Source organism: Alexandromys fortis, unplaced genomic scaffold (assembly GCF_014885135.2).
Source record: "Alexandromys fortis isolate MF-2015 unplaced genomic scaffold, M_Fortis_MF-2015_v1.1 scaffold_71, whole genome shotgun sequence".
In the NCBI taxonomy this organism is placed as follows: Eukaryota; Metazoa; Chordata; class Mammalia; order Rodentia; family Cricetidae; genus Alexandromys; species Alexandromys fortis.
The window spans coordinates 3,678,822-3,706,072 of record NW_026067954.1 but is presented as its reverse complement, the minus strand read 5'-3'; the positions used below and the strand labels follow the sequence as shown (position 1 = coordinate 3,706,072).

General features: G+C 51.1%; 1 protein-coding gene across 2 annotated transcripts in view; it reads right to left on the bottom strand.

Annotated features, from left to right (window-relative positions):
• The window catches only part of Zbtb7c (zinc finger and BTB domain containing 7C), a 228,692-nt gene that overhangs the window by 104,595 nt on the left and 96,846 nt on the right, over window positions 1-27,251 (bottom strand). The window contains exon 2 of one of the 2 annotated variants that reach the window (XM_050151698.1): window positions 24,739-24,800. The gene's annotated coding sequence lies outside the window, so the exon portion shown is untranslated. Of the gene's footprint in view, window positions 1-24,738; window positions 24,880-27,251 lie in introns of those variants that run through there. The other variant, XM_050151699.1, reaches the window with a different exon arrangement.

The following is a 27,251-nucleotide window of genomic DNA, read 5'->3' as shown; positions in this document are numbered from 1 at the left end:
AGTCCTGGACCTAAAACCTTAGGATCAGGGTATCAATTGTGGGGCAAAAGCCTGTTCCTAGCCCTGGCCTTGTATCTATGATTGCATGACCCTGGGAAAGGACTTTTTCCTGGTCCTCCCTATCTCCTGGGTCTGGAGGGCTGAGACAGGCAGATGGATTTGAATTTTTTGACTCTTTCATCTGTTAGTTTGGTGGAAGTCCTCAGAGGTTAGGCAGCAAGTCAGGAGCACTCTCTATGGCTGTGGACATACACCGGGCAAAGTGGGGCATGTTGCATGGCTGAACCTACACTTTCTCTGAATCTGCAACTCCTTGGTTGAGATTGCCACCACGCACACATTAAGCTCAAATAACCAGGATCTTTAGCTGGATCACAGGCCTCATCAGTCAGGTTCAGGCTGTTCATTTCTGGGCAGAGTTATTAATTATTGCCGCTGAGCCTGACTTCTCCTGGCCCTTGGCTTCTCTTTTGCAAGGCTTTCTTAATTTTTATTACTGACTTGGCAGGACACTGGGGTGTTCACTCATTCAAAAAATGAGTAGAGTGCCTTGGTGTCTCTGGCTGTGCCTCGGTGGGCTCAGAGGGGAGGAGGCTGCGAGGAAGGAAGATAAGGAGAATACAGCGCATGGTCTTCTCCGTGTGACTGCCCTGTCCATCCATCTGAGGCTTCTGAAGGAACCACTATTAATGATGGTTTGGGGCAGACATGGAGCTTCAGGGAAGCGGGCAGACTAGGGTTTAGCGGGAACCTATGAGAGAGTTCACAAGGCGTCCCCTACAGTGAGCTCTTCGGGGTTAGAGATATGAAGACCAAGAGAGATGAAGACTCAGTCAAAATCTCTTTTCCCTTCTTTCTCAGCCCCACATCTACTTCCAATCGGGCAATTAGAAAGACGTGTGGGGTTTTCGATCAGAAACCTTTCTCCCTGGCATAAGCCTCTTCCCCTCTCGTATACTGCATCCGTATGCTACCTTCCCCCACCCACCCGCAACCCTTTCTCTCTCTGCCAGGGTCTCCTGTGTCCCAAGCTGGTCATGGAGTTGCTATATAGCTAAGGATGATCTTGAATTTCTTATCTCTTTGCCCCAATCTTCTATCTGCTGGGCATGCATCCGCATGCCAGGTTTATGTGGTGCTGGGGACCAAACTTGGAGCGTCATTTGTGCTAGGAAGTCACTCTACCAGCCGATCAACACCCCTAGCCTCATCCTGAAGTTCTATTGGTTGCTTCATTGCTATTAGACACAGCCATCATGGTGGGTAGGGGATAACAGGGACCTACCCCCTGTTCTCAACAAGTGCAGCCTATAATGACATTCACGGTATAGCTGATTGGTTCAGTTAGTAAATGTTTACTAAATGCCAGGCCCTGCATCTCTCCTCCAAATTGATCGGAAAATTCTGGAGCAGAAAGTCATAATTTATTATTTTACCCATTGTTTTCCCTACACATAAAATATATGCACATGCCAGGCAGTGGTAGCACACGCTTTTGATCCCAGCCCTTGAGAGGCAGAGGCAGGCAGATCTCTGTGAGTTCGAGGAGAGCCTGGTCTACAAATCAGATGCCAGGACAGCCAGGATTGTTACACAGAGAAACCCCGTCTCATAAAAAACCACTGCACATATTGTAGATCCAGACTTCCCTGATATAAAACCTAGTGGCCTCAGTTTCTTTGACTGTAAAATGGAAAGAACAATCAATGCTACCTCATAGATTCTTATGAAGTGTGGATAAAGTAACCATCAGAGGTCATGCAGCCCCGGGCTGGGCAGACATAAGATGTTTGGTGAATGTTTGCAAACAAAAGGTTTATGAATCTGAATAGAGACAAACTACTTATGATCAAAATTTCCCTTCATAAGCAAGCGAAATATGTGCCTTCCTCCTGCTCCAAATCACAAGAACACTTGTAATTTATTCACCTGAACTCTATGGTCAAGGACAATACAAAGACATGTCACAGGCTTAGTGACCTTGGTGTCCATATGACTGGTGTCTGAGTCCATGACCTCCTGTCACTGGAAGAATTATACTCATTCACTTCAGCGCCATTCCTCTCTAAATCCTTATTAAAATGCACAACGGTGGCCTGGATGACTGGCAGTTCTCCGGGTGTACTCTTCCCCAATGCTGCCCCTCCCATGTGTGTACAGCAGAGCCCACTAACAGCTATAGGAGAACCCATGGGCATGAGGGACAGCGGGTTTCCAGAACAGTCCAGAGGTGTCAGCCAGGGCCTCTCTGGAGCCATGGTCCCCTAACACAATGCCTGGCAGGCCCGCGGGATGACAAGCACCCCTACAGGAGTAGACATGTCCCAGTCTTGAGCAACCTGTTTAGATATTGGTTGAGCGTAATGAATGGAAAAGAGTCGCCACGCTAATCTCTCTAATCTGAAGTTGCCAATTTGGCTCGTATCTATACTCCCCTTCCATCTACATTGTCCTCAGCACAATGACTGGATTTGAAGTGAGGGAAGGTGATGCCAGGCTCTGGTAACAGTCACCACTGGCTGGTTGCCCTGGCAAGACATTTTGTTGCCACTGTGGATGAGAAGGAGCTAGAATTCCAAGTGCCTTTGGGCAGCCCAGGGTCTTCTCATTTCTTCCCAAAGCAGTATTAAATCAACCATCTTGTTGAGGGCTAGCATGGTCAGCCCATCGGCAATCTCTGAGCACGTGCTTTGCCTTGCTGTGCCCCTAACATGGAGATGCCCTAAAAGTAAAGCAAGGGTATAGTAAAAGGCACCGTAGGGCAGCAGTCGGAAGCTGGGTAGAGTTCCAACTCTGTCACTAGCAAACGGTGTGACCACTTCCCTCTGAGATTCCAGGGCTCCACCTACAAAGCCATGGCTTGCCTGTGGTCCAGCTCTGCTAAAGAGCCTGTTTATTTAATCTGTTGGATAGCATCTGATGTGTTATAGGTGTAGATAGTGACCATCTTGCTCAAGAAACTCCAGGCATGCAAAAAGCAAGTGACACACCAATCTCCCCAAGGTCCCAGGGATGCTTGCTATCTGAAAATGCAGCTTTGGGATGAATGAGAAGTTGAGCTCGCCACACAGAGAGACGTGGGACAGCAGGGAGTTTACAAGGCATACGGTGGCATTCTTCGTATGACAGAAAGCATCCATGAAAGGTTTTCCTTGCCTCGAATAACCGCTCCCCCATGCTCCCCATTCCCCAATCTAGGTTCCTACTCTGAGATTCCACCATTTAAGAGAGATAACATTGGGGTTGAATTATCCCTGATTTGAACGCTCTGCATGACTAAGGTGGACAGCCAGAGAAGGTCCCACAAGGCTCAGATAGGAATCCCCTGTGCCTGCCGAAGAGTCTGAGGCTGGAATAAAGGAGGGCTTCTCAGGATGAATTCAAGTTAGAAAATCTTGAATCATGTTCCAAAGGACCCTGGGAGCCAGGCAGGGAAAGAAAATCAAGGGTGTGCCCAGATTTGAATTTCCCAGGAGAGGGCAAACTGGGAGTGGAGGGCACAGTGTTTGCCTTTGGTTAACTGAGCCCATCCAGAAGAGGATGTAACCCCGCGAGGAAAGGAAGGGAGGGAGGCTCAGGAGACAGGGTGGGACCACCAAGGGGGAAATTGTACAACCAACTGGGCGGACTCAGGAAAGATTCTTCAGGCCGTAAGAGTAGAGTGCGGGGCAGCACCCCTCCCACGCCCCTTCAGACCAGCCCGCCGCCCTCTCCCAGCCAGGCCCGTTGGCCGAAACCTTGAGAAAGCAGAACGGGGAACACAATTTTAAGAAGGCTGGTAGGCTCTGCCGCCAACCCTGGAACTGAGCACGTGTTCTCACGCCCTTCCCCAGTTCCACCACCTCTGGCCCTGCCCCTTGCCCCACCCTCAGTCCTGACCTCGCCCCCTCTCCGCCACGCCACGCCCCCACCCAGTTCTAACCGCTCTTCCTTCTCCTGGACCTGCCCACCTCCCCATGCCACACCTCCTCTGACCTGCCCCACCCCCTAGCCTGCGCTCGCCTCTCCCCGGTGCCCACCTTCCGGGCCCTCCTGGCGCTCCCCAACGCCCAGACCCTCCCGCCGATCCTGCTAGTCTCCGGCCTCTCCTCCGCAGTCCTACCACGCCCTCGACCTCTCACCCGCCACCTCCCTGGGGAATCGGGGCTCGGCGCCTCTCCTGCCTGCGGTCTGGGCGGGAGAGGCCAACGCCGCCCCGGAATACAGGGACCTGCGTTGACCCGGGAGAGCCGAGGACGCGGGGGCTCGATCTGTCCAGTCCCGGCCAGGCTCCTGCACGCAGGCCGCCAGCCAGGCTGCCGCTATCATTGGGTGACCCCGAGGCCCAGATGTCGCCTGGCAGCACCTCTAGCTGACGCACCGAGCGCTGTGACTACAGAGAGTCTGGCGAAGCTAAAGCCCAGCTAAGTTATTTTCAGAGTGGCTCGGGCATGTTGTTGCTTCTCTCATCCTCGGCTGCTGCATCTGTGAAATGGGGATAATCGAGCCTCCAGGGGTGTTGTGAGTTCACTAGGAATTGTCATCGTGATCTCGTTCCTGCCCTTGCACTTGGTCAGAGGCCCTGGCTGGCTTTGCATAGGAGGCCCCTTGCGGTGCTGTAAATCTTGCAGTTAGGTGTGGGGTGAAATCCCTAGTGCAACCTTAGAAGTGTATTTATTTCTCCTCCCTGCATTTACCGCATAGTAATGAGAATCATGCAGAGCCAATGCTTGGGTTGAATCAGATCGTGTGGGGATGGTCCAGGGAAGCATTCAGCACACAGCACGTGTCTTTCAGGAAGTAAGCAGGGCTGGAAAGGAGGTGGAGTTGGGAAGGAGTGGTTCCCTGGCTGCTTCTTTAGAACCGGAAGGAGCCCCCGTTCTGCGGTGTGGATCAGGTGTTTAGGGCCATCTCTGAGGGCAATGGGAAGTCTGAAGGCAGATCTCAGATATCCTTGGGGGATGACAGGGGATGAACCCTTCAACGGTCTCCCACCAAAGCTGGGTGGTAGCAGGCACTGGGCTCATGATGTCCCTCAGTCAGTGACTGACAGGCTGTTACCAGCTTTGGCTTTATTGCACTGGCCCCGGACACTTTGCCATCTCTTATCCCGGCAAAGGAATGAAAGGAGAGTTGCAATAACAGCCCTGTGTGGACTCTCTGCCGTCTATGAACATGGTGGGACCTGTTCGCAGCCCTGGGTGGTGGCAACTTTCTGGGGGGAGCTTGAAAGACCCTGTATTTGAGATGTAGGCAGGGCTGCTGAGCCACAGCCCTCCTCACTTCCTGAAGGCGAGGAGGCCTGAAGAATGTAGGGGAGAAGGCACTCCTTAGGGTGCATGCATTCCACTGCCGGAAAGTGCTTCAGAGAGTGAGAAAGGCACCCTGAGCAGCCCACAATCCTGTCCTCCGCAGGACAGTCACGGTGGGCAGTGGATAGCAGCCCTTGCCAGTTCAGGGAGATCTGCCTTTGTGATCATTGCTGCGGGCTCTCCGAAGAGAGTCCAAGGGCATGGGACTCTGAGCACTAATATGCATTTTTATTCTGCAATAATTTTCATACTGAGTTCAAGAGGTACCAGCTCCAAGTACATAAAACCAAATCAAATTAAATTAATTGATTTTATTGAAACCTGCGGCAGTTGTATTCAAGCCCACAGCTAGGGGCATGACCCTCATGAAATACCAAAGGGGCTTTTGAAATAATTAAATTAATCACACCCTGGGTTTTATGCACAAGGCCTTGCTTCGGTACGCGCAGGCAGACGTGTTCCAGTCACAGCCACAGGCAAAGGGGCAGGTGGCTACCACTCAACCAGAAACGTGGTGCTGCCGATGGGAGGGAGCCTGAGACCAAGAGCTCTCTCTCATTCAGGGCCCAGCCTTGATCACACTCTTTCAGCATGCACACACGCACGCACAGAGAACCACACCAGCACCCGCATTCACACACTCACATGAACTTGAACGCACGCCCACCAGCTAGGACTCCCCTGTCTCACAGTTTGCCTATCTCGGCGCTGGCCAAGTGCTTTCTGCCTGCCTCAACCCCACCCACTTCCAGGCAGGACTCTCATAACTACTCTCTTTAATTCCTTCGGTCCTCACATAGCCCCTGTTGCTCTCTCTCCAGTTGGAATCACTGAACTTTTATTTGGGGACTGGGTGTCTGCATGCAGCTCTGGCTGACCTCCTGCTTCCGTCTCTTGAGGCTGGGTTTACAGCATGTGCCACCATGCCCGGCTTGTCTTTATTTTAAAGAGGAGGGTACTGAGGCACAGAAAGAGGGACTAACTTGCCTAGGCCACCCACGTGGTAAAGGACCTAGGACTGCTTCCTGCTATTTCCCATGTGAGAGTTCCACAGACTGCCATGCCGGTTCACGGTGGTGTCGTTACCTCTTGTGATAGCATCCCCTAGCTGCCAGGGGCTCCATGCTGGGTGGAAGGGTCACTGGCCAGCCCTTCACTGTACAGAGGAGGGCATTTATAAACCAGAAAGAGAAGGTTATTGTCCCTTGTCACAAAGCAATTTAAACAGAGTAGGTTGCCCCCTGCTGGTGCCCATCTCTAGCTTCTGGGAAGGCTGTCTCCTACTCCAGTCACTCCTGTGTTTGGGGCTAAGTTAACCTTTAGAGACAGTGATGGGGAGTCACCCTGTGGAGTGGCCCACAACAGTGTGACCTACACAGCACTTGCTCCACCTTGCCTTAACCTGCTTGGCCACCTAGGAGGCAAGGCCCGTGTTCCACCTTTGTATGGTGACCGTCCAGAGTCCACTCCTATTCCTTACCAAATCTCACCACCAAGGCTCTGGCCTTAAAACAGAGCTCTGGATGCTGGCCGACACACATCTCCTCCCTAGGCTTGTAAACTTGAGCACTGTCATCAAAACCATGACAGCTACTCCTCTTCAGGGCCTTTGGGCTGCTCCAGGCCTGGTGCCCGACTGCACTGTGATCCGCGTCAGCTTCCTAGCCCGTTCATTTTACAGGGAATGAAACGGAGAGAGGGGACGGGTGGCCAGCCCAGGACACACAGCTAGCGTTGGGCAGGGCCTGGACCCAAACACCGGATGAAATGATCTCTCCAAAGCACTCGTATCTATCCCCCACTGTGCTGGCTCGCTCCGAGTCAACCTGACATATAAGCTTACGGTCATTTTGGAAGAACCTTAATTGGGGAAATGCCCCCACCAGGTAGGCCTGTGGTACATTTTCTTTTTTGGTGATTGACCCAACTTACCATGGGCAGTACTGCACCCGGGCTGGGGGTCCTGGCTGCTTTAAGAAGGCAGACTGAGCTAGACATGGGGAGTAAGACAGTAAGAAGTGTTCCTCTATGGTTTCTGTTTCAGTTCCTGCCTTAACGTCCCTATGAACCCGCTGTCCTAGAAGGTCCATGTGAGTGGACACACACAGCATTGGTGATAGCCTTCATCCCTGTGAGCTCACTGTCCTAGGTGGTCCATGTAAGCAGACACACATAGCAACAGTGATTTGTTCAGCCGACCAGGTTCTGCTGGAGCTGGAGTCCCCAGTCTCAGGCCCTTAATGTCTCACCTGCCAAATAAACCCAGGAACCAAAGCAGTCCTCCCCACCAGGGATGCTGTGGGGATGATAGCTTGAGGAACACCATCCTGAGCAGGCCAGTGGTGGGATCTAGAAGTCCCTGGTTCCTCAAAGACAATAAGTGGCTCTATCCAGAGTCATAGCAACAGGAATGAAGGCGAAACAGCAAATGAGGGAAAGGAACTCTCCAGCAGGAAGACGCAGCACTCCCAGGCCACGGGCACCAATCTGACACAGAGGCCAGGGACAGCCTGGTACTGACTGTGCTGCCTGCAGCACTGAGTGATGGCTTTGCTTAAGTGGGCCTGAAAGCTGCAGCAGAACAAGCCCTGTGGGCCTCAGGGAAGCCGGTTATACTTACTGAGAGCCTCCGGTATACTGAGCAAGAAGGTGGCTGGGTTCTGTTGTCCTTACTGGACCCATTACATATAAATAGCTCTTGATGCTGTTTCCTGCTCCCAGCCCCCCAACTCCCCAGTCCAGGCAGAGGTTCCTTTCTCTTTCATCAGGAACCATGCCCCCCCCACACACACTTCAAAGCCCAGGCTGACCTGGTCCAAATTCCTGCCCAGCCTGCTGATCTCTAACTCACTAACTTTCAGCAAGCAGCACGGCCTGTGCCAGGATCTGCAACTGACCCTTTGGAGGTGGCATTGTGGCCCAGCCTCCTTTGGCCAGAGGAAACACCTAGAGCCTCCTTCTACCCTCATAAGCCTCACACCTGTTCCTGAGCTCCAACTCACTTAGCAAACTGTCATGAACCTATGAGCTGCTGCAGGCCACAGCCACAAACCCATCCTCCTGCTTCCCCTCCCAGGGGGCTGGCCTACCCATTTCCTCTGCCCTTTTCAGCCCTTGGCGCCAGGGGCTGGCTATTCTGAGCCTTTGGCTCAGCGCCTTCCTCGGTCCAGCTGCTCCTTGTTGAGGGCTCTATTGAAGTTAACTGTTACCTAGGCCTGGTGCGCGTGTGTACACACACACACACACACACACACACACGGGCACACCCTGAGAGCGTGTGTCACTAATATAAAAGAGCACCCAAGGCTGTGATTCAGCACAGATCCAATGCCAGAGTTACCTGCTTGAAAATGCTACATAGGAGCCACTGACTAGCAGCTAGATTGAGCTGGAGGAAGGAAGGAGAGGGGAAGAGGAGGGGGTGATAACAGTCTAGATCTGTGAGTCTAAGAAGCTTTTTGAAGCGGTCCTTCCCACCTTACCAGAAATAAGTAAGGAGGAGCCCCAAGAGGATGGAGAGTCCTTTTCTGGTCACCCACGGGTCTCTCATCCTTTGGAACACAGCAGTAGCTGGTGGTTCAAGGTTCCTTTGAGTAGATGCGAGGGCAATTACTGCAGCGCTCATAAAATCACACTGGATGGTATGTTTGAAAAGATAATTTTCTGTGTTCAGGTCGGAGTGGGGGAAGATTCTCATAGACTCAGTCACAGGCAGATGAAGGTGCCGCCCACATCATAGGGTTTCAAAAGGGAGGGGAAAAAAGAGGACCACTCGAAAGAAAACCAGGTCTGCCTGTGATCTGGGCTTGGTGACTAGGAAAACATACCGGGAAACTGTCTTGGTCAGTATTCGCTTCACTGAGCATATCATTAAGGCCAGACCCCCGGGAAGCCAGGGCAGAGCCCAGCACAAAGCATGTATAGGGGTGAGGGTCTAGGGTGAGGGTCACTCTGATAAGATGTGTGGACAGCCAGTGTGAAGGCTGCTGCAGGACAGCCATGGGGAGGGGCATGCTTGCTGCAGGACGGCCCTGGGGATGGGCATGCTTGCTGCAGGACAAGCCTCCTGGTGCTTCTGTCCTGAAGTTTACAGATCTGCCATGGTAAATGTATAGCTCATAGGGAAAAACTGTATCGTGACAAATACGGCACACCCAGGCTCCAAACAATTAAATGTAACAGACAACAAATCAGCAATTCTTAGAAACCAAAGAGGAAACAAATACAAATGCCCAGAGTCTTAAACCAGAAGCTGGGCGTGTAGCTCGGTGGGCGAGTGCTCACGGCATGTTTGAGGTTATGGGCTCCATCTGTAGCATTGCAACTATTCAACTGCTTTTTTTTAAAATATTTTCAAATATGAAAACAACTGTTGTTTATGAAAAAGGGGGGATGGGGACAGGTGACTGTTCTGGATCGAATCACCTGGGCCTGTGAGACCTCAGGCAGATCATCTTCCCCCTTCCTCTTGCTGAGGAATGTTCGTTTCCATTAATATTTGAATGGAAATCAAATCAAGAATGGTATGGGTCTTGTGACCTGTGCACCAAAAGTGAAAGTGGCTTCTGACCACCCCCTCCCAACACCCCCAGAGGACTTAGTACACGCCCTCCTCCATCCTGGCCGACGCTGGGCATCTCCTCTGCTGTGGATCTGAGAGTCAGGAGGGAAAGGCAGGGTAGTCCTCGAGCAGCCATGGTGAGGGTTGCCACTGGCCCAGGGTTCTGAACCTGCCGCTTCAGGATCTACCTGCACCCCAGGGTCTGCTGTCCAGGTGACTACCTGAGGACTGGGGAGCAGGCAAAGGGTAAATAACAGAGAGGAGAAGAATACGGGAGAGGACCTTCCTGGCAGGCAGCATGGTTTCTATCTCTGCTTTCCCAGCTTCTAGAAGCACACAGCTATGCCTGTCAGTCTCCTCTGCCATAAGATGGACTTATCCCGTGTACCTGGGAGAATATGTCCTGACCAAACCATTGGGCACACTTCAGACAGAGCCCGGCCCTGCTCTTACACAACTGCTTGCTTCTCCCTCCTATCCTCTCCCCTCCAAAAAAACCAAACAACAACAACAACAACAAAAACCCTGCTACCTACATGAGTTGAGCTGGAGTGTCACTAAAGGGACGGGGACTCAGGCTGACAGTGGTGGACCAAGGTTATAGTCTCATCTGTAGACTTGAAGCATTTGGTAAATCATCTTACACACTGGAACCACCAAACAGTATCAATACAGTGAATGGATGAGATGTAGGAATGAGGATGACAAGGGTCAGGGAGGTGAGGGACTGGGGCTCTAAGAGGACCCTAGTGATCCGGAGAGGTTGAGAAGCCAGTCTTTGCCATGTGTATAGTGCGAAGATAAGGTAGCCAAATACAATGGTTCACGGAGTCTCCAGGAGACCGCTCTGCATCTGCTCTTCCTTATAATGACACGTCTATTTTCAAAGTGTTCCTCTGGGGACAGCAAACTGTCTGTCGTCCCTGTTGTGAGGGGGAGTGGAGGAAGAGACTGTGTTTCCTGACTCCATCTCTTTTCTCACATGACACTTGTGTTAACCTCTGCCAGAACACGACTAAGGGGTCATTTCATCACACAGTCATTAAAAGTCCCATGTGAGCATTGCTCACTCAGAGACCCCCCTGTCCCCAGCAAAACCGACAGAGATACAGGCCAGCCATCATGGGTGCCTGCACGAGGGAACATTCGGGTGTTCTGCTGCTTCACTGAGCCTGTAGTCAGCAGATACGGGCTCTGCTGTGACATCCTTGATGAACTGGATTGCTGCGAGCATCCTTTGCCAGGCCTGGCTCACACAGCGTCTAGCCTTTCAATCTGAGGGCTGTCTCGGTCCATCAGGGGTGAAAAGGGACTTTTCATCACGGCTCCCAGGGTGTGGGAAGGCAGCGTTTCTAGAGTTTAGGCTTGCTGAGATGACAGCAGGTGAGGCGAGAGCAGGGGCTGCTGAGCCCCATCCTCACAGAGAAGGGTTGGGTCGAAAGCGCCGGAGAGACACAGGAACGAAGAGAGACATTCTACCTGGGGCGCGCGCCAAGCCAGGGCAGACACAGAGATGGCCATATTAAACCTGCTCTCTTGCATCTTAGCTGATGGGTTGGGAGGCCAGGTGTGTTCTCTTGCTTAGAGGGAGCCAGTTAACAACTTGGCATGGCACGCGGGCAGTCCCCATGTATCTGCGCACAGCTCAATGCCTCCACAGGCATCTTCCAGGGTTTTCTGCGCCAGTTCACCTCCTATCCCACCCCATGGTCGTTCTTGCTACTAACAGATGACTGAAGACAGAAGATCTGGCGTGGCTCTGGGAGCTTCCTTTTGCTGCTTCCCAGGCACGCCGCAGGAGTGTGGTGCTTCCCTCGGCCCCACTACTGTACTCCGAGGGCTACCCGACTCAGCACAGCCTGCTCTAGACATTTAACCTGATGCCCAGCTGGGTATGGAGCATAAGAAGATGAGATGGGGGGGAAGGGGGGAAATTCCATTCTTTTAGGCCCAAATCCCCATGGCAACAGGTCTCCCTGGCACTTTCTCTGTCCCTGTCTGAGTCCATGGAGCTTCAGTGTCCAAAGCTCCCAGGCTTGGCAGCAAGTTAAACAAGGGAAGAGAGCTACCCTTGTGGCCTCTTTCTCATGCTGGATACACCCACTATGCGGAAGGAGGAACCAGGCCCCTCTAGCATATCTTGATTTGCAGCGGGGATCTTGAGATCTTAAGAACATGGCAACAGGTCCCTCTAGATTCCCTCTCCCTCAATGCCCCATGTCTCCTACTTAGAAGAGACCTGACTCTATGTGAACAATATCTCCAAAAATGTCCTTCAACAAGGTCTGGGTACCAATCCTAACTGTAAGGACCTGGACAAGCCACTCTCCTTGTGACAGGGGAGATTGTTAAGTGTGACGATAGAGACACTGTACTCGTTACTCTAGGCTGGCTAGTCTGCAGTAGGGCTTTCCTAGTTAGCTGGATAGCTCTAACAGACGCCTGAAAGTGGCCCTCGAGTGTCAGCTTGTCCCCCTGGCCTGCCCTAGAGCACAGGTGCACAGCCCGCCTCTGGGAGTGGATGAAGATGCTCTGTCTGGGCCAGCGGCAGCAAGCTGCTGCTCCGGCAAACTTACTGTTCTGTCTGGTGCAGACTCCTCTCCCCACAAGGCAGATGCCAGTAGACCCCTGTAGTGAATGAGCAAATAGAGGCTCAGGCAGAACACAGGGCTTCCCTAAGGTCAACCAGCAAGAGCCAGGTCAGAGTTCAAGGTCATTCTTTCCTGTCCAGAGACTCTGTAATCTCTTCATCTGTGACTGGGGGTTCAAAGGTAAGAGTTGTCCCGCTTCACAGCTACCTTTGCCACAAAATGAGACAAAGCAAGGCATGCTTCAAAAACTGGGACACAGACATGCAAGTGGCCTGCAGAGAGAGCTGGTCGGTCTCATCTGGGCCAGGCTGCAGAGCCATACCTAAAACAGGATGAGGGTTGGGAAGCTGGCAAATGAGTCTGAAGCGGCGCCCTAGTGAAGAACCCCTGGTGGGATGAGCCTTCCCAGCACCCATGAATTACATCAACATAGCCAGTTCCTCAGCTTGTGGCTTGGCTGGCTGCAACATAGGATGGGGGGACTGGGGGTGGGGTGTGAGAAATCTGTCAGGATGTTTAATTCTCATCAGGAGCTGCAGAATTGAAGGGGCAGAGGGGTGAGAGTACAGTCCTCATCTGCCCTTCTCCCCCTCCACTAAGCTTCTGGAAGATTCTGTAACCTCTTGGCCTTCATCAGCAGGAGCCAGGGGAGCAGATAAGCGAGCTCGAAAGGACACAGTGGCCACATTGCTGGAGACTTATTATTTTTCTCACACACTTGATTGACATGACCCATAGGGTCACAGAGAAAGGCCTTCGTTGGGCTATTTGCGAGGTCCATCACTGGAGTTGGGGAGAGAAGCAATGAATCCCTGGGGTCCTGGGTAAACACCCCCCCCAGTCAGCCTTGGGAACAGAAAGCACCAGAATCCACTGCCTCCCTGACTCCTCTGCCAGCTCCTAACTCTTCCCCTTGTTCTCCTCCATTGTGGATGTGGGTCAGCCCTGTACAAGGAGGAGCTCCTGCACACAGGGCTGCGGAGCAAGGCCTCCAACAGAAACAGAGAGTGCAGAGGCAGAAGAAAGAAGAGAGTGTGTGCACAAAGCCGAACCGACTGCAGGCCACTGACTTTCTCAGAGTCCCTATGTCTATCCCTAATTCCTGCTGCTGCAAAAGGTGTTTGAGACTCCTCCTTCTAACTCCGACGTTCTCTAGTCCTTGACCGAAGCCCCTTCTCCCAGGGTGTTTCTAGATCTGAGTGAGCTCTACCACTGGTCCCTCTGCCTTCACTGAGCCCTGTCTTAGTTTTTTTTGACCAGCCTTATGATTTGAATAGGTGAGTATCATGGGCACTGGACTTGAAATCAGATGAGGAAGATCAGTAGGTCCCTCAAAACACAAGGAATAATTGCTGAAGTGCTCTAAGCAGGTCTAATGGCAACTGAAATGGTTTCAATTATTGTTTAATTTTGACATCAGCTCTGAGAAGAGGCTCCTTTCATTCTCATCTCTCCCCACTGGGGCCTCATTTCTTCCATTTCTTCAGTGTGTGGTGATTTCTCACCGCCTTTGGGATAAAGTCCAGGTACCTCCCATCCCTGTTCCAATACCACACTACTCCCTCACTCCTGACTTGGCCAATACCTGACATCCTGGCTGCTCACTCTGCAATCTCATTGGTGTCCCCACCACCCACGTGACTCCATGGCGAGTAGAAGACTTACCCTTACCCGCAGGTAGCTGCCCCACCCCTGCACCCGCAGGTAGCTGCCCCACCCCTGCACCCGCAGGTAGCTGCCCCACCCCTGCACCCGCAGGTAGCTGCCCCACCCCTGCACCCACAGGTAGCTGCCCCACCCCTGCACCCGCAGGTAGCTGCCCCACCCCTGCACCCACAGGTAGCTGCCCCACCCCTGCACCCGCAGGTAGCTGCCCCACCCCTGCACCCTCAGGTAGCTGCCCCACCCCTGCACCCACAGGTAGCTGCCCCACCCCTGCACCCGCAGGTAGCTGCCCCACCCTTGCACCCGCAGGTAGCTGCCCCACCCCTGCATGGCCTTGAGAGAGAAAACTTCCTTAAATATTGCCTTATCCTTGGCCTGTTCTTATGTTTCTCAGCAATCCAAAGGACACCTCCCTCCTCCAAATGCCGGCCACTGGATGGCACAGGGGTTATGTTTACCCCAGGTAACGTGACTCCTTGTGTCAAGTATCCATGGCTGCAGAACAGGGACCACATTTTTTTTGTCCTTTTCCTAAAATCAAAAATGTTTGGGCTTCAATGTCTCCCACACACTGCATTTTCTGATTCTCTGCCCTTTACCCATCATCTTGAGAACACAGATCCATCTTTTAGAATTAATCTTAAAATTACAGTTTATCATCTTTTCAGTAAAATATGTAACTGTTAACAACTGTGTTTGTACATAGGTAAGTTCTTCTATGGTTTGGGTACATGATGAGGTTTCCCTATTGTAACTACAAATACAGCAGTAAGACAAGCTTGAATAATTGTCTACACACACACACACACACACACACACACACACACACACACACACACGGGGGGGGGGGCACGGGGGATGCACATACATGCACACCAAGCCCCATGAAAAGTAAAACTAAAGGAAAATGATGAACCAAGAAAACCTTTGACACATCATAGCCAAAGGTTTAACACTTATATGTATAAAAGGTTTCTGAGCAGGTTGTACTTATATATTTAGGTTAAGTAGGGGCGTGGGGGGGTGGAGACAGAGATAAACAAAGAAAATGAGACAAATTATTTCAGGGGGTGGGTGCTACATGAGAGAGGTATGAGAAAGGAATGGGAATGGGGAGAATGACATCAGTACATTTCAATTTTTAAAGAGTGAAGCATTTTAATTAGAAACCGGAGGAACAGAGAGAACTGAAAGCCCAGGGAAAAGTGGAAGCCGTCTTGGAGAGGCAAAGTGGCCTGCTTTTCCTTATGTTTACGTGACTGTAACTAAGGGTTTGTGACAGTGGGCACAGACTGCGAAACTAGACAGGGATGCTGAGAGGGGATCAAGAGGTGTTGAGAAAGGCTGGGGAGGGCCAAAGGTCACATGTCATGAAAATGGCTGGGGGGGGGTACAAGAGGAGGGAGGGGAAAAGAAACAACAAAACCAGATTTTGTTTTAAAAAATCTGTGACAATGAAGTCTAATTTATTGTAATCTAATAAAAAGTGACATTCGATATAGGCAAGCAAAGGAGAAGAAAATGGGCGGAAGACAGAAATAGGAAATTTACACAAAAAGATATTAAAGTTGTTCTTAAACATATGAAAATATGTTCAACTTCCATTCATACGAAAAATGAAAGCCAAAATTACATGAGTCCACGAGATTGGCCAAAGCTGCAGGAATGGGTGGCTCTTGTAGAGAAGCAGGTGGGGGAGGATGCAGGATGGCACCACCCTGGGGGGGATCTGGTGGCACCCAGAAAAACCACAATCTGCTTCAGGGAAGCAGACCCTGAAGGTGCATTCCAAGCAGAATAGACCTATTGCGGGGGAGGTGGGTTAGCGCATAAATGCATCGCATAGGACACTGCCTATGCTGTCGCACATGAGAGCGCAGGGAGGGAGCCAGGGAGTCTACACAGTGGAGTCTACACAGGGAGTCTACACAGTGGAGCATTTCACAGCGGTGAGACCACGAGGACCCCTCTATGAACTAGGACGCAGTGCGGTCCATGAGCTGTTCCTGGATGAATAAAGATAAAAAAGGACATAAGATGTACTGCCTTTTGTGTAAGAAAGGAGGAAAAACAGGAAGTAGAAATCCAAGGTAAGCAGGGTATGTATGGGTGAGTGAACCATAGGAGGGAATGGCTTCCCGCAGATTGCTGCCTCAGTCTAACGGAACGGGAAACAGAGGAAGCCAGAGCTGTGAAATGGAGAACTGGATGATAGCTAGACTGGTTCAACATTGACCTTAGTGAGGAAGATGGCACATGATTCTCCAAGAAGAGGGTCTGTGCTGGGAGGCAGAGGCAGGAGGATTGAGATTTCAAGGCCAGCCTGGGCTACATGGAAAAACACTGTCTCAAACACACAGATAAAATCACCCCGAAAGTGGGGTCTGTGCAGGATTCTGACCCAAAACACAACTTGGATCTAACCACAAAGAAAAGTCAGATTAAATGGGGAATTTCATTTATCAAAAGTAAGGGCATCATAGTCTTCAAAGATGTCAATGTCATGGAAAACAAAGGCTATAAAAAATGCCGCTGCTTGCAGGAGGCTAAGGAAGACAGAGTTACACCCAATCCTCAGAGAAATGTCGCCAAATGCCAAAGTCCTCCAACAATAGAGAAATAAGTGGCAGGTTAGGCTAGAGGGTACATTCACATTAAGTGTGGCTTCATCGGGAGAAGGGCCTTCCATCACAAACACATGCTGGACATGCTATGGATGTGAAGGGCCATGGGGTATCCACCCTATCCTCCTGTGGACTAGAAACTCTGCATGCTTGTACAACCAAGTGTGTGTGGCCTACTTAAATGTAGACACCATGTAGACAACACAGTAAATATCTGGGATATAAGGATAAAGGGGGATTATTCTTATTTTTGCCCACTCTTCTGTAACTTGAAATGATTTCGAAATTTAATATAAACACGTCCTAACTTTAGTGAGGCACTCCCTCATCTAGGTGCAGACTATCCTCAGCTAGTCTGGTTGGACCTGTGGCCTTGGAGGAATGGCCACTCTTGGGGTCTCTGCCTCTTCTTCTGTGGGGTGATGTCCACTTACAGGCAGGCCAGAGGCAGGGTGGCCCCGCTGACCCATCTCACTGGCAGCACTGCTTTTCTTCAGATGCGTTCATCAGATGGCCATGGCTGAGAACTGCCTACCTTTCCCAGAAGCTCTCGGGATCCCAGAACAAGGACCTGTTCAGGGCTGGCCTTTGGCTGCCTTCCACCTGGCCAAGCTCCACTATGAGTCTGTGGGCCTCTGCCAAGCCTTAGGAATGCAGGCCTTGCACTCTGGCCTTGGCCTGCACTGGTGCCCACTGGAAACATGCTTTTTTTGAGGGGGGAGGGCGTTGACTTGCTTCAGGGCTGCCCTGGACTCTATGGGCCTCTGCTAGAGTATTCTAATCCTCACTATGGGCTCCTTCATGAAGGATCCAATGAGACATTCAAACTTGGATTCATTAATACCCCACTGCCTCTCTCCCAAGAGAACCCTTTAGACCAGTGTCATTGCTCCCAAGTTCTTCCTAAAAAGAATTAAGGGGTACGATCTCCCCAAAATAGGCTCGCTTGCTCTCCTATCTCTCCCTATGCTCTCTCTCCCTACACCCTCTCTTTGGGAGCCTGGAATTCCCCTGGAGGCCTTTACATTGGTCCTCAGGTCAGGCTTACCCTGATAAGGCCTCTTGGAATAGTTTCGTCCTGGCCCCTAATTTTAGGAGCAGGCATGCTGGACTGTATTTTGTTTGTCCTTCCATCCTGCTTGTCACCCTCCTCCAGGAGATACTTTGTCCCAAAAGGCAGGCCACAACCGGGCTTCCTGTTGATTCAGCAGTTAGGAAGGAAGGAACGGAGATCAGAGGGAGGGTAGAATGTTTAATGTCTTGTCTCCCTTTCTTTAGGCTGGCTGTGTCAGACACCACAGTCCAGGAAAAGAGGCCCCTCCTCATACCCTTTCTGACTCTCCTCTTCCATCCCAGGAAAGACCATACCCCATTTTAACAGTCCCAGTGGCCGCACTGGGTCTCATGAAACCCTCCACATCTTTTTCTGGCCTCTCACTCCAACTCCCTTCCTAGGGTTCACTCTGAGCATGCCACCGGGATTCTGATGCCCTGCACAGACAGACACCTGCGGATGTGCAGTCCCTCCCTGAGGAATGAGTAGGTACCTGTGCAGCAGCCTAGGTGAGGGGATCCACCTGGAAGACAGTGTGTGGTGTGTGCTACCCAACCAAATGCCAGGGCTGCCAGTCCAGGCCTCCCTCTGAGGACTGCTGCGTTCCAACTTCAGTTCATCTTCTCACGGCTCACTGTTCACCGAGAAGCAATACGAGGAAGGAATTAAAAGAGAGCCAAGTTGCTAGAGGAATACCTCTCTTCTGGGCTAAACCCTTTGTCGGGAGTGCTTTAGGGGTCAGATTCAACAAGGAGGTGGGCAAGTGGCTGAGCGTGTTCTTCAAAATTGGTTCCGAGAGACACTTGGGGCTTCTTCTTATTCATCTATTAAAATCAAGATATTAGCTAATGCCTGCTGTGTCCTCAGAACAGGGCTGGCAACTCCTCTGATGCATTAGCTGTTTGAAAGTGGAGAAAGCCTTTGATGTGATGTCTGTGTCAAGTCCATTCTGACTCCAGCCCTGTGGCAGAGACGCTGTCAGCTCCAGGACAAAGCAGTGAGGCTAACAGTATGCCCCACTGTGCCAGGACTCACAAGTGAGGTGGCCTCCAACTTGCTCTGCACCGGAGCCCCTTAAGGTGACAATGGAGCAGCCAGGATGGTCCTTCTGGTCCTAGGAGGTTGGACTCCCATATCAAGGGCCAGCAGTTTTGTGGAAATAAGTAGAGACCACAGCAGTTCTTGCTTATCAGAACTGCTGGGCAGTGTTCTGGCTGTCCTTTGTAGCCCCGTCTCTGGAAGGAACGGCATAATGCAGATGGATTCCAGTCTACTGCAAAGAATCAGCTTTTGGTGTGCAGAGTCTAGGCCTTGCCAGGTCACAGGCTGATTGTGACCTTGCCCAGTGAAGTGCTTGGCTGGTCCTGTGGAGCTCAGGAGGGCTCCCCAAAGGGAAGATGGCTGAGCGGGACTTGTGCCAGGTGGCCTGGGTCACAGACTAGATACACGCACATCAGGGGATTTTCAGTGAGATGAGGAGCAAGAGATCGCACGGGGCTGCAGGAAGCTGGTAGAGGCAGATTCCCAGGGTCAGGCTGGTGGGCCCAGGACTGCTTCTCAGGGGAGGTGGGATGGACCAGTGGCCAAGTACAGTGAGGACAGCAAAGACAGAAAAGCTCCAAGAAGAACAGAAAGGCTCAGAGATCAGGGTTCTAGGAACAGAGTGAGGGTTAGGGGAAGGTCAGAGGTCAGAGGTCAGAGGTAGAAGGATACTGACTACAAGCCGCATATGTCTGTCTCTCTTCCCTTTGCTTCCTGGAGCAACCCTAAGTTCGCTATTAATCTCCCTAGACTGGTCTTGTTGATCCGTGTTGATTTCCCTCGCACACCTGTTCCTGTTTCAGATGAAAATGTATTATGAAATCATTCCATCCTGCTGGTGATTACCATGGCAATCAGGCATGCTCGCTGACAGGCCAGCACTCCTTTAGAAGACAAGATTCTGCTGATAGGCACTTTCAAGTCACTTACACCTGGCTGGGGAGGACGGGGCACGAGGGGACATGGGGTGAGGCTGGAGGATGGTGTCCCTTCCCGGGAGGCCCAGGCAGCTAGGTAGCACAGCCCCAAAGGCTTTGGCGGGGAGGTGGCATCTGCAGGAAGGTGGGTGTTAGGTCAGAGGATGGGCAGGCCAGGGGCTGGCAGACCACATGATGCACAGCTGAGAATAGCCTCAGAAGGCACAATCTGAAGGCTATATCTCAGCCACCCGCACCCATGGGTAGGCACCTTGACTCGACTATCGTTCAACCTCCCACCGGGGACAGAATCTACCTATGTGGCCCTCCTGGAGCATCACAAACACATGACTGTTAATATTGCTCTTCTCAGCGATAGGATTTGGGCGTAGGGTCTGAGGAGATCCCAGGTGGTTTCAAATTTCTAGCCCTCATAGATTAAGTTTGAAAAGGCTTCAGGCAGACTACTAGGCTTCATTCATATCCTAGTTCTACCACTTAGTGACTCCTGGGAAAAGTGACTTAGCCTTTCTGTGCCTCCACCATTAAAGACAGATACTAAACTCTTCTAAAGCACACAGTTGCATGGGTCAAGTATGAAAACCCATTAGATCAGCACTGGCACATGAAAAAGCCCTCCAGTCAGATATGGTGTCTTTTAGTCACTTCTATATTGTCATAGGGAGGGCAGTGAGGCCAGGCCATGGGGCCAACCGGACTAGAAAGTCTGGCCCTGTTCACTGATGCTAGGGGAACTTTTCTTCCCCCTTTTTTCTTTCTTTCTTTCTTTTGTTTTGTTTTTTTGTTTTTTCAAGACAGGGTTTCTCCGAGTAACCCTGGCTATCCTGGAACTTGCTTTGTAGGCCAGGCTGGCCTCGAACTCACAGGGATCCTCCTGCCTCTGCCTCCTGAGTGCCGGGATTAAAGGCCTGTGTCACCACTGTCCAGCTGGAAACTTTCCTTCTGATGCAAGAGTGCATGGTGCCGAGCCGCGTGAGAAAAACATCCTTGCTCGCATCCACATTTTGACATCTTCAGGAGTAGCCCTGGGATTGGCAGAGCCGCCGCTTCAGCTAGTGGAGCAGGAAGGGCAGAGGGGACCAGCCAGGAGCATGAACTATGCATAAACATGGCCTTGCCTCTTTCTCCTGATGCCCTCCTTGGTGCCACCCTCTTCCGGACCAAGGGAAGCCTGAAGCCCAAGAGACCAGAGCTGACCTGTAACAACGGTGGTTACGACACCAGCCTATCTTTTGGCTCTCTCCCCAGGATGGCTGTCAGTCCTGTCTACAGCCAATTCATTTACCAACCCAAGCAAGATCTAGTCCACCTTCTCCAGCTGTCACCCTTTACTCCAAACTGCAGCTCTCAAAGCTTAGCCTAGGACTTCGGCACACTCAGGCTCTGGAAGAATAGGAATGTCTGCCTTATTTGCTGGCTCCCCCAGTTGCCCATACACGAGTGCTGTCTGAGCGGAACCTGCTGTTGCTCATGCTGTTCTGGGCCCCGCACTACTTCTCTTTCTCATGTAATGACACTTGTCATTAACGGCATTGTCTTACATCACCACGGATACCGAGCCATGCAGAGGAGGTCAGGAGCCACCATGGGCTCTGTGTTACAGAATCCACCAGCCAGAGGCAGTGACAGGCCATTATTCCGTGTCCTGCAAACTGCAGTGATAAGGAAACTCCACCAATTTGATCCTTTATCTTGTTGCAGGTTGAGGAAAGATATTATTTCAATCTAGATAATGATTCAATTTCTTGGACGGAAATGAGATTTTTTTTTCAGGTCTTCATGGGGGTGCCACCAAAATCCCTCTTGGGGCTAGAACAGGCCATGCTCAAGTTAGAGGATTTCTTGTAATTTAGAGACTATACTGGGGGCGGAGGAGTGAACTGAGAACAGGGAGTTTGACTGCAAGGGAGAAACATACAGGCTGGGTTAATAAGAATACAAAGTAACTGCTGTTTGGATATTCATAAGCATTAGCCCAAAGCCATAAGACCTAATTCAGAAGACAGACATGCAGTGTGAGCAAGGCCTGGGATCCGGTGATGTGCAGAATAAGGATACAGAAACTAGCCCAGCTGTGACAGGGCTGTACAGGTCTTCCATATCGGCCTGTCGCACAAGGAAGGTCTGGGCCACTTTGCCCACAGATGGCTTCAGAGCTAGAGCTCTCTACCACAGGGAAGTAAAGAAGCCTACTCCATCCCTGACCAGCTGTGCCTCCAAACTAAACTCAAATCACCGCATCCAAGGAAGTCACAAGGTGCTGACAATGCAGTTCATCTCTGTGCACTCTGGGAACACCGGGAAGTCATTAAACAAGACGCAAATGACATCAGATAACACGTGCAGCGATACCTCAGTTATTTGCACTAAATAATGAGTTTGGAGAAATAATACATTGCTTTAAAGGCTTGGGAATTCCAAGAGCTTTAGTGCAGAGTTCTCAATCTGTGTGATTTGCTTTAAACCATCACTGCAATTAGAGAGTGGCCGTCATGTCACATATCACTTGTCATGTCACACATCCCAGAAGAAATTCTAGGGGGGGGGTTGTAAAGCACATATGCATTTGAGCCATCCCCCAGAGAGCAGTTTGACCTCCAAAGAAAAGGCTCGGTTCTCTTCAGCCCCCTTTGAATAGCTCCAGCTGCAAAGTCCAAGTCACAGGAAGGTGGTATCTCTCAGTATGGCAATCAGACCTGAGCATCTAAATCATGCTGTTGTCAACGTGAAAAGCAACACACAACCGGAGTAACACTGGGTGTCTCTAGGAGAATAGAAACTTGGGGTTGGGGACTGGGAAGGGATGTTTACTGGGGACCTTCTGCTTAAGAATCACAAGACTATCACCAATCCAGAATTAGACTTCAGTTAATAAAAGTACACATTTACAGTACAGATAGACATCACTATTAGAGACCTTCTATATCACGATTTGACTCTCATAGTATACCCAGCTTTTGATTCTAGAACATAAAGGTAGTTGCAGTCAAGGTAACTGCCAGGTCACGTGACTGTGATACGCGGCTGTCTTTACAACAGAGAAGCTAATTAGGCATAGAAATAAATGCCATGGGTGCCAGGCCCGGGTCCTCTTCACCTACCAGCACATTCCTATCTAGCTACTGAGTGTACGGCATGTGACTTTTGCCTGGGACAGTCTCCGGACTCCTGGCTCTTTACTCAGGTGATGCCACAGAAGTGGTAACACTCTGTGAATGGCTGAGGAGTAACGGAGCATCCTTGTTTCTGATCCATGCATCACCACCCACCCTAGCGTATATCCTTGCTAGGAGCCTGGCCCCCACACTTGCTGCCTGTCTCCCCAACAAGTGCTCTCTATGGATATGTCATTCGTACCTTGTACCATCTCAGACTCTACTCCCAAGAGACGCCAACGGATTGTTCACTGATAGTTGCATACGGAGCTCTCATGTTGATGGAATAGCCCCTACTGTTACAAGTGCACATGGCCTTCTGCTTTGGGGACAGCAGAATAGCCATTGTCCTTCCTGTTAGAGACCACTGGGCTGATGTATTGCCCATGAAAGCCAGACACACAATACACTGGCTTTAGAATGAAGAGAATCCAGACACTAGGACTGGGGGACCATGTGACCATCATTACTTTGCTTCTCCAATGGGGGTGTGGGCAGTCCTAGCAGGACCTGCTTCTTAATGAGAGCGACCCAGTGTCCTGAAGCAGAGTGTTCGAGTGAACGTTTTCCAAGCTCCACATAACAGCTCAGTGAACCTGAGCAAGTATTTAGCCAGTCTTAGCCTCTGTTTCTCTAGTTTTACAACAGGGATACCTGGATCCTCTGTGAAGCTCTCAAGAGGCGAGACTGCCAAATGTGTATACACAGCTAACGCTATGGAAATACTACTCTTATTGGTATTTCAAAATAGCCAGCCCTTCCTGCTAGCTTGCATTTGTTAAATACATATATTTCAGTCTCAGCCTGGGCACCAGTGGCTGTCCAGGAGAGCAAGCACGATCTTGGTGACAGTGTGTCCCCAGTGCTGGTACCTTCATGAGTGAGAGTGGCCCTTAGTGGCTGCTGTCTACAGAAGGCTCTGTGTTTGTTTGAGGGACAGGTTCTGAGGCCTAGGGAAGATCTCAAACATGGGTTTCCTGTATTTACCCAGTGTGATATGTGCCTATCTCAAGGTCAGCCTCGAGTTTGGTGGGAAAAAAAATCCACACGGTCGTCTGCACGTGAGGAACAGCAGACAAACTGGGTGACATTTACTTTTATTTACACAGATGAGGAATACGTCACTGCGTGCTGGTTCTTCACATCTAGACCCTCCATGGAGCCGTTCTGGGCCCACAGCACCTTGCCCAGCCTCACCAACCTCTCCTCCGCCCATCAGACCCATGCCTGTGCCGCCCTTCACAAAGACCTCAGTGTCTTCCCCAGTGAGGCCTCTGCTCTGCTCTCCGTCCCTGCCCTGTGGCCCAGATCAACCCTGTCCTTCCCTGAATGTTCTCCCTGCCCATCACTGGTACTTCTTTCTGTGCCATGGGAGCCAGAGTAGGTCCATGTGCCCTTCTAGAAGGTTCTTTGTCCCATGCACCTCTTCCACACCGATGACAGGATTAGGCTGACTCATGGCTCTGGGTTGAGCACACTGTTCTGTGGTGTGTGAGAGAATTGTTCTGACAGGAACAGCCCAAGAATAAACTTAGAACAGGACAGACACAAGACTCTTAGGATGGCAGGGCAGTCTCGCACTGCTCACTCACAGATCCACAGACAAGGAGTTCTGTCCGAGAAACCCCAGGGGTGTTCTCTACTTATAGGTCAGGGCATCCTCCTTCAACTTGATGTCTTATGTGCTTGGGACCTTCCAGAAGAATCCAAAGCCAATTCCACCCAGATCACACAGTTCCTGCCCTTAGCAGGGAAACTGCCCAGTTCCAAGAAACATTGCTATAACCACAGAACTCAACAAGCAAAATTCATACTCACAAGCACCGACTCCTTAGGCTTCAATTTCAGGCCACCAGTTTTTCTGCAAACCTGCTCATTTCCTGCAAAGAGAGGGACAGGCAGGGAGAAGCACATTAGCATCTGCTCTGGGTATCCTTCAAGCTTTTCTGGCTGGCCTCAGGCTCCACACCTTCTCTACACGCACGTTCCTTCCTGCAGTACTCCCCTCCCCTCCCTAGGAACACCATGTTCTGTTGGGTGGGCGCCCCCACCCCTGCAGGCCTGTAGGCTCTGCCCACGCCGCCGCCTCCTCCTCCCGCTCCCGGCGCCCTGCCAGTCTCCGATTGACCACTGCCTCCAATTCCCTGAAGGCACTGGGCTTCTTCCCACTCCGGAGCCAGCGAGGCCTCCACTTCTGTAGCATGGGGTTGCCTAGCAACGGTGCGCACGGGCTCAGAAGGCCCTCCTAAATTGGACCTCACAGCACAGGGCATCTCCTTGTACAGCTGCCTGCATCTTAACAATCTGCCTCTGAATAATAACACAATGGTAATTGCATTCATGGACCCCAAACTACATTTAAATAATGTTCAAGAGCTGACACAAACCAACAAAGGCCAGAAAATGCATAGGGGAGGTTGACTGCGAGGCCACACAGGGACGCTCCGCTGTGGGAGGGAGCTGACACCGAAGACTTGAGTTAATGACAACGTGAACCTGAACTGTGAATTCTCCTGTCTTCTGCCTGCGCGTGTCACTGCTGTAATGCCTTGTAATGTAAGTTTGGGCAATTAATGCGAGGAGGTAGGGATGCTTCAAGACAGGGTGCCCTCTGGTTCCACTGACTTGTTCTTCAGTTTTGGGGGGAACAGGGAAGGAAAGACTTCAGAGGGAAAAGAAGCTGGAAAGTGAATTTTCCTGGATCTTGCAAACATGGCTAAATTCTCTCTCTCTCTCTCTCTCTCTCTCTCTCTCTCTCTCTCTCCTCCTCCTCCTCTTCCTCCTCCTCCTCCTCCTCCTCCTCCTCCTCCTCCTCCTCCTCCTCCTCCTCCTCCTCCTCCTCCTCCTCCAGAGTCTCACTCTGTAGCCCTGGTTAGCCTGGAACTCACCGTGCGGGTCAGGCTAGCCTCAGATTCATGGGTGCACCTCCAGTCCCTGCCTCTGAGGTGCTGAGACTATATACCATGTCATGTGAAAATACATTTTAGAAAGTAAAGGAAGGCCTTGGGAAAGCAGAGGAGACAAATGCCACACAACAGAGAAATTTCAGGATGAGAAGCAAAGGCCCTTGGGAGTCATGGCAGTAGCTCGGGCTGACCCCCAAATGCCTGGAATGACAAGCCCTCATATTTGTGCAGAGACTCATTCCCCATAGCCAAAGACAGAGGCAACCCAAGTCTCTAACACAGTCACCGAGTGAAGAATGAAGTACGGTAGGTACAGTCCCCTGAGGGAGGATCACTCGCCCCACAGAGAGAAAGAAATCCTGATACACTCATGCTGTGGAAGAACCGCAAGGCCAGTCACAGGAAGGCAATCTGCATAATTCCCTTTGCTCGACAGGTCCAGAGTAGGTAAATTTCCAGAGACAAAGTATGGGGAGGTTGGCAGAGTGGTCAAGCAGGGTAGGGGGCATCTTATGAGCACAGAGTTCCAGGTGGGAAAGGTAATGTCATTAACTGCACACCAAAAAGTAGCAAAAATAGTAAATATATATATATATTTCTGTTTTAATTTTGAAAAATTCATTTGTAATATTGGTGCAAGACTCATGAGATTCCTCAAGGCTTGAGTCGATCTTCATCTTGGAGGTCAGAGTAGCCCATGTTACTCTCAAGCTTGAGCAGGGTAGTCGTCACCAGGATTAACAGCTATTCTGCTCGGGGCATCTGACTAGCATGGGCCTATGCCCTGAGGCTGCACACAGGGCCCACATGCTGAGAGGCAGGGTTCTTTACTTCTGCAAACAGCATCTGCTGGCCTCTGGGGCAGTGGTTCTCAACCTGTCGGTCGTGACCCTTTGGGAGTCCACTGACTCTTTCAATAGGGTCACCTAAGACCATTGAAAAACACAGATGTTTACATTATGATTTATAACAGTAGCAAAATTACAGTTATGAAGTAGTAACGAAAATAATTTTGTGGTTGGCGGGGGGGGGGGGTCACCACCGCATGAGAAACTGTATTGAAGGGTTGCAGCACCAGGAAGGTTGAGGACCACTGCACCTGCTCTTCCAGTCACATGACTCCAGTGCATCTACCCATGCTCTGTGCCTCAGCCCACTCTTCTGGGCTCTCATCAAATCCCACATCCCTCAGGAGTCTTCCAGATTCCAGACCCCTCCAGTGTTTGCAAACGAACGCTGTAGCCTGCACTGACGGATTCCTCTTGCTTTGCATTCTAGTCTGAGTGGTGCCCCTCTCAGTGAAGCCCTGGACAAAGGACAAGGGCCTGTGCCTGCCTCGGGACCACACAGCACATTCCAAGAGCTAGTGGGCTCCTCCTCTGCCTCCTTCTCAGGGAATGTCGGGCATGAAGCAGGTCTGCAGAC